Here is an 8,210-nt window from a genome sequence, read left to right as displayed (position 1 = left end):
GGGCCAAAACCGGGTTTGACCCAACTTGACCCGGTTTGAAACCAGTTTTTGGTCAAACTTTGATTGGGTATTGACCAGGTTTTACCAGTTTTTTTACCAAAACCCGAGCCAGGTCCAATCTCAACCCGATATAAAAACGAAAACCCAAATCGGTTAGTAACCGTCGGGTTGGATCAGACGCGGTTGTTGACCAGTTTTGGGTTCAAGTTCTTTTTCGGGTTCGGGTTTAAACCCGGTTTTTTGTACACCTCTAGGTCCACTCCTAACATGAAATATTTTTATATTAATACTGATCCGTTTGACATAAAACCACACATTTAACATTTTAACCCGTCAACCAATTTTTCTAGAAAACAACTCATTTAACTAAATTGATCCAATAACAACCCATTTAACCTAATAACCCACAAACCTACAGGTTGACGCGAGTTGTGTCTTGGTTGTAATCTATGATATGAAACTTTAGTGGGTCTGATTAAGATTAAAGATTTTTAACCTGCCAACCCAATTGGGGTGGTCCTAATTGACAAATGTATATCATATATAAAGCTTTCTATGAATCTTTATGTAGGCTTAAAAAAACTCTTATTGAGTAAAAAATTTAATTATAAATTTGAGAAAATTATACACTATAAATAATTATAACTCTTGTATTTTTTTAAGGATTTTTTTTAAAAGGATGAGGATATGTAAAAAAAACCCTCTCTTAAGATATTGTAAAATATTATAAATATATAATTATGCATGAACAATAATGGTGTAGTACATAATCCCACTTCTTTTAATCGCACTTTAAAAAACCATATGTTTAACAATGTATAGTAATAATGTTGATAAGCTACTATTTTCGTTATGTTTGACAATTGTGTTCTAGTTATATACACCACAGTAAATTTACCAACCCAATTTACCAACTCATCATATATTAATTTGGTTTTTATTATGTTCAAGTTAAGTTAAAAATAAATCAGAACCATTATATTTCTTTAAAAAATTTGTTTGTATCTAGTATTAAGCCTCTTTTTTAAATAACCAAATATAATTACTAATATATTTGTTTTATATTTAACTTCATTAATGAAAAGATCCTTCTATAAATAAATGTTAAATCATTTTCAAAATTAGACTCAACCAATCAAAACACAAGAAAATAAAACCATTAGCCAATCAGAAGCGAGAGAATTCATCCTTTGATTGCCACCTTATATAGTTATGCACTTGTCAGTTTTATGGACTTTTAATGCATCAAAATGTAGTTTTTAAGTGTTCTCATTTGTTCTCATTTTAAGTTGGTTCTCATTTGATTGCCACCTTATACATATATATATAAAATATAAGATATACATATATACATTCAAATCTAGGGTTCGGGTTTTTTTTCTTCTCTTTTTCGGCCATATCTAGGGTTCAACTTTTCTGTGCGAAGAACTTCTTCATGACCCGACCCGCATCCGTCTGTGGTTCATCTTCGGACCCGACCCATCTACTTGAAAGACCAAGTTCGTGACCCGACCCGGATCCATCTTTCTTTCCTTTCTGTTCCTACTTTTTCTTTTCTTTTATGTTCTTTTCTTTTCTGATTATCTGTTTGAATATGTGTGTTTGATGTATCATCGTTCGCTGTTGTGGTCTGCGTGAAGTATATGTATGAATGAATATAGCATTGTATGTGTTTTATTTTAGTTACATACACAATAAAACTGGTGGTACTATTGTATGTGTGTGTATGCAGTTGGTCTCCTGTGAGTTGTGTGTGGGCTCTTGTCGTGACCGACGTCATGGGACTCATCTCTCTAACCCGAAAATGGAGTTTTGTCATGTTGTATTAATTACGACACAATTATAAAAGGAAAATGTTCTCACATAATATCTATAATCCCTTATAAAGGGTATTGGACTTTTCTTAATTCAGCATTTTTTTCTTCCAAAAATACCCTTTAGCTTATACAATCATAATCTCATTTCCAACTCACTCAATCACACAATTCACTTTCAATTCACCGCAACCACCATAAATTTCTCCCTCTCTTCACTTCCCCGGCCACCATCTCCACCCCCAACACACACAACCACGGATGAGAAAAATGAGAAAGCCACCTCCGCCCTTCGTTGTCGTCCATGTAATCCACCGCCACCGTCATGGCGTCATCCATCAATGCTCTTCCATAGAAAACCATCGATATTGTGTGATTTGGATTTCGAATATTTGGGTTCATTCACACCAGATCCAATCTGGTATTTTTCTTTTCTTTTCCATCTTATTTAAGTTTTAATTTTTTTTAACAATTATTGTTTTAATAGAAAATTCATTTTTTACTTAAACAATAATTTGTTGTTGTCTCTATAGAAATAAATAATGATTTGTTGTTTATGAGCCAATATTAATTAATTATTGTGTTCTATATATGTATGTTGTTGATAATAATAATAATAATATATTTTGGTTGATTTGAAGCATATGTATTTGACAGAATGACTGTTTTGATTAATTCATGGAAATTGAAGTTTTTGTTTATCAATCCCTGTGTAGGAGTGATAATCTTTGTCGATATCCCCAATGGAAAATTCCGGGGTTATCCTAATATCTATCTTATCGTCTTGTGGAACTCATTTATAGGTAATTTATTAGATGCAAACATCCGAGCACAATCAAAGCTTGGGATCAACAAAGATCAAAATACTTATGGATGCGATATTTTAAGTCAAGCTTGGAGTTGATGGGTAGTGTTTTCAGAATAGAGACATTTCTCTTGATGGTAAAACGTTGGAGGTAACTAGACATAAGTTACTATTTTTGTTGCTTAATTCTCTCACTTTTCCAATCAAGTTTTAAATAATCGCTATATCTATGTAATGGATGGTGCAGTATGATCACACTTATTGATCTCTTTATTGTGTGTGCTATAAGTACACCATTTTTGCTGTAGGTTCATGTTTCCAGTTTTTTATGCCATAAAACATATAAAACTTTTAACTCGCGTAGACCAGGTATATCACATTTTTTGGTGTATTTTACTAATCAGAGCTACTCAATTTATGTGCAAGAATGAGGGGTAAATAAGGTGCTTTATATATGTTAGTTTTTATATTTCCTTGGGAATGAACTAAAAAAAGATTTACAGTCAAAGTTAAATAGTCTATTGAGTGGCTTAAGTTCTATTGACTTAAACTTTATTGAGTGGAAGAACAAATTTGAGCTTGGAACATCAAGCTAATTTTTATGAACTTTCCCCAAACAATATTCATGAAGTTAAGCCTGTTAAGTTGTTAGTCATCCACTGTCATTGTTAATGGGAATTATAAATAGTTACAATTGGTCATTTAAATGTTTTTTTTATTAAGTTCCGATAAACATTCCATTATGAATAGTTTTCTTTTTAATAATAAGCCTCTTAAGGTCTTATCGTATCAAAATGGATGGGTCGGCTTTTTGGGTAATGTACTAGGAGTTGTAACAGGTTGTATTTTGGGTGCTTCGCATATGTTCACTTATAATTTAAATTAAACAATCCAATAATCCATATGATTAATTATGCTATTAGCCTATCACTTTTAGAGATATCAAAATGGATGGGCCGGTTTTGTTAGGTAATGCACTCAAGATATAACAGGCTATACACTTATACTTTGGGTGCTTGGAACTACGGCTGTAGTGAATCTGGTCTTAATTTAATATCACAATTAACCCTAGCGATTTTGAATTAATGTGATCATTTGAGGGCTATCATTGGGCCATAGTCGCATATGGACAATACCGTACAGGAAAAACTTATACAATGGAAGGTGAAGGTGGAAAAACGAAGGTCTTACTACATAATAGAACACTAATAGTTTGAGATCAAATTTTGTGCATTGAAGTTTGAAATTGATTACTCTTTTGCTGAATAGGGTGCTTCCTTTACATTTATCTTCATTTTTGACCCATTTCCATCCATTCACAATATATATATTATATTTGTCTCAATAATTGGATTTAGTTCAACCTTATATTCATTCTTGAACCAAAATATAAGATAACTTAACCATCTATTTATTTGTTTTTGTTCAGATTTCTCAACAAAGACAATACAAGCGTTGAAACTCTTGAGTCAAGGAAACAAAGTCTCAATATAAGAATGAGCTTGACAGAATCTATAATAAAGGAGATTTGAGTTAGTATGAATAGAATCATTTCATATTGGTAAGAGTGGCAATCGCAACTTCCAATTTGTATCATTGACATGGTGGAGCAAGATTCATAGTGTTAGGAGTCCTATCTACTATTAATGCAATTTGAGTTTAATATAAATAGAATCATTTAGTTATATATAACAGTCGTATGTTTCATATAATTGTAAGCGGTTATTTTTCATCGTTAGTTTTTGCACTTAATTATTTATTCCAACTAATCCGCGACTTATTTTTAAAATGATAGATACGGTTATATGCTACATTGTTGTATCTCATGAAATTAAGTAACTTGAACGCTACAAACCCTTACAACATCTGGCGCTATAGATCGTCGCCGCTGCAACGCGCGGGCACCCTTCTAGTGTATGAAAAATTATACAATTTCATGTTTTTATTTTATTCTTTACGTTAAGTATACAACTATTAAATATATCTTATTACCAAAACCTTCTAAAAATATGGACCTTTAAACACAACTTTTATGGACAAACACATCCCGGTGCCGTTCAAAAAAAAAAATTGACTTTGAAAAGGCAGGTGATACATGTTAAGATAAAATGAATTTTGAGATGGAATTAAATAACATCATGTTTGATTTTTAAATATGTTAAGTTTCTATGGAGTATAATGTCATTCATATACATGAACATAATTTGTTAATGTTTGTAAAAGAGTTAATTGCATAAAACGTTCCTATGGTTTACCAAAATTCGTGGTTTACGTCCTTCTTAAAAATTTTTAGTGCTTTTCATCCCGGTCACAAGAATTATTAGCATAAAACGTCCTTTTCCTTAACGCTGTTAGTTTCTTCCCGTTAAAAGGCTGCACGTGACTCCCAAGTGGGGACCGTTTCGTCTTTTTACTTATTATAGGGACGTTTTCTGGCAAATACAACCAATATTATCAAACGATTGTTTTATACTTATTAAACCCCAATTTACCTAAATAAATACCCTAATACCCAAATAACTATCAATTAAACCCACAATTTTATCTTCAAAACCCCAAATCCTAACATTATCTTATATCTTCTTGCTTCCTTTGATTTTGCTCTAGCAACTTCTTCACTTCGATTCATTAACTGTAGCAAACTGGGTATAACTTCAACAACCCTTGAACACATTGGTGGGTCGTGCCAACGAATGAATCCACACCTTCATCCCTATCCTTGACTAATCCAACCATGAACATCAAAAACACGAAAATATGTTCATGATTAATTATCAATAAAATTGAAAAAAAACCAAACTAACCTTTCTTGAACAGCAGTAGAACCTTCTTCCTGAATTATTTGGTGTCTATGATGTGTATATGATGGAAGGAGATCCACATGATGAACAAATCACCATAACTTTGATGATACGAAAAGGGATTAGTTTAGGTTTTATAAAAAATGGGGGAAAGAGAAAGGAAAAAAAAATGAGGAAATAAATTAAGTATGGAAATGAGAAAGAAAAAATATATATAGAGGTTGTATTTGGCATAAAACGTCCTTGTGATAAGCAAAAAGACGAAACGGCCCTCACATGGGAGGCATGTGCAGCCTTTTAATGGAAAGAAACTAATTGCGTTAAGGAAAAGGACGTTTTATGCTAATAATTCTTGTGACAGGGATGAAAAGCACTAAAAATTCTTAAGAGGGACGTAAGCCACGAATTTTGGTAAACCATGGGGACGTTTTATGCGATTAACTCTTTGTAAAAAATAAATACTATAAAGAAAACCTTTAAGAATTTTTTTAACTAAAGATATAGGAACAACCAAAGAGATTATTATTATAACCATTATATTAAATAATTACAATTTGTATTTAAACTACAATAGACAAGTTATATCAAATGGAAAAAATAACATACGGAGTAATACATAAAATGAGCTTGGTAGGTTACTAATTTTTAAGTATAAATTATAAAAGGAAACTAACTACTATAATGCATTAAATGTGATTAAACATGTGCCTAGTAGGCACGTTATAGAAAAACCCTTCTAATAATGATTTAAGTATATAATTAATTAAAGTGGGTGTTTCATATAGACAATCGACAAATTCTGGACATTAAAAGTGTTTACAAGTAAAATTATACCGACTCATGATGCATATTTACATTATTATATATAACGAGCATGGTACTCGCGTAATGCGGCGGTGAGTCAGCTGGTGATGGCCACATCTATTAGTGTAGGTAAAAGTATTTAATTTAAAGGGGTTAGTAGAGATATTTCTAATATAATAGACTAATGGTGTAATTTTATATTAAAAGTTGATGGTGATTTAATTCACTAAGGATATTTTGGTCAATTCGAATGTCCCATTTATATAAACTTTCAATATAGGGTTATAATTTTTATATAATAGTATAGATAACTTAGGGAGACTTAGTTATAGTAAGGGTTTTTGTTTTTCAATTTTTACCACTTACGTTTCTTATCTTTTATATTTAGCCCCATCACACTTTCACACTAATTTTTTAACCTTTTATGTTTTTACCATATAACTTTTGGGTTTTTTGCTTTGGCCACAAACTTATTTTTCTTTACATTTTGTACCTTAATTTCTTTTTAAAATCTTTATCAAACTTTTATAACTTATATTTTTGACACAAACTTTGTTCTTCATTTTATTTCGTTTATGTACATAGCTTCGAGTTTTCACACATAACTTTCAGTTTTTTTAACTTTCGCACGAAAGTTTTGTTCAGTTTTTATACTTTTTCTTTTCTACTTTCAACACGAAAGTTTCATTTTCATTAGTTTTTACCACAAAGCTTTAAGTTTTCAAGTTTAGCCACCAAAGAAACAATTAATATTTAATTTTTGCCAAAAACCGGATAATCACAGACCAATAGAAGAATATAACATTATGAAATGGTGTTTCTATTATAACAAAAAACTAAGCCTTTTAATATTATTTTTACACTACTTTTTATTGTTCGTTGTATACCTTTTAGCCTTAGTACGCTATTGTAATATACGTTTATCGGTAAGCATGTATTACGACTTCACATAGTTACAAATTTTACGTATTGCTATGTGTCTCGGGGCAACGCCCGAACACAAAAACTAGTTAAACAATACATCATAACATTTTTTAAAACAGTAGTATAATGCATAAATGTATAGGATAATTAATTTCAAGTCATACTTACTCGGAGATGGCTTTTCGTACATACATCTTTTTTTTCAAAAGGTATAGAGCACCATCCACGTAGTCTCCAACGGCTTTTAATGCCCTAACTATCGCATAGTAACCAAGGTTGTCCATATCTGCCCATTTTCTAGAACTCAGAATCCTATATTTGCTCATCTGGAAATGTAAAGTTATAAATGACGAAATTACTTACGTTAGTTACAGTGGCGGAGCCAATAGGGGGGTTTGGGGGTGCTTAGCCCCCGCCAACCTCCATGCTTTCCGTTGATATTCTAGCTAGCTAGCACATAGTCGACTTGTACAGAGATTTTTTTGAACCAAGCCACCCCCAATCCCTAATAATATGTAGTCATGTTGAACACATATTAAACTTATTTTAAGAGCAGAAGTATAGAAATCATATTTTACATTTGTGTTTTAATGGTGTGATTGTGTGAATCGGAGGTTGCAGAATTTGGTGAAGATGCAGAATTTGGTGAAGAAGATGACAACACTAACTCCCAAAGTTTCATGTTTTGTAGTTATCTTCTTTTATGGTCCTCTTGCTCACTTGAATATCTAAGTTTAGACCCTCAATTTTATAGATATTTACCTTTGTCCCATACTATTACATATAGATTCTTTTTTCTTCTCTGTCTTAACCATTCAAAAAAAAGCCGAACAAACATGTATTCTAAAACCGATTATTTTTCATCTTGAATATATCAATTGTTGAGTTGTTGTGAGCTTTATTGTTTCTTATGACATCTAAAGAAAAATTTTTGTTGGAAGAAAAAGTCTTTCAAAAATGTTAATATCATCCGGTTGAATAACTTAATTATTTGATAAAATGCATTAATAACTTTTAACTTTTTGTTTAAAAGCTTTTTAATTTCCAAGTGTAATGTCACAA

General features: G+C 31.4%; 1 long non-coding RNA gene across 1 annotated transcript; it reads right to left on the bottom strand.

The window, feature by feature from the left end:
• Positions 1-4,898: 4,898 nt before the first annotated feature.
• On the bottom strand, positions 4,899-7,771 carry LOC122602423. Its single transcript, XR_006324253.1, has 4 exons — positions 7,512-7,771; positions 7,317-7,434; positions 5,424-5,521; positions 4,899-5,342 (listed from the first exon to the last, which is right to left on the bottom strand). It is a non-coding gene; the product is annotated as an uncharacterized LOC122602423 (long non-coding RNA).
• Between the last annotated feature and the right edge of the window lie 439 nt (positions 7,772-8,210).

This window comes from Erigeron canadensis, chromosome 5 (assembly GCF_010389155.1).
Source record: "Erigeron canadensis isolate Cc75 chromosome 5, C_canadensis_v1, whole genome shotgun sequence".
NCBI lineage: Eukaryota > Viridiplantae > Streptophyta > Magnoliopsida > Asterales > Asteraceae > Erigeron > Erigeron canadensis.
This window is presented reverse-complemented; position numbering and strand designations above follow the sequence as displayed.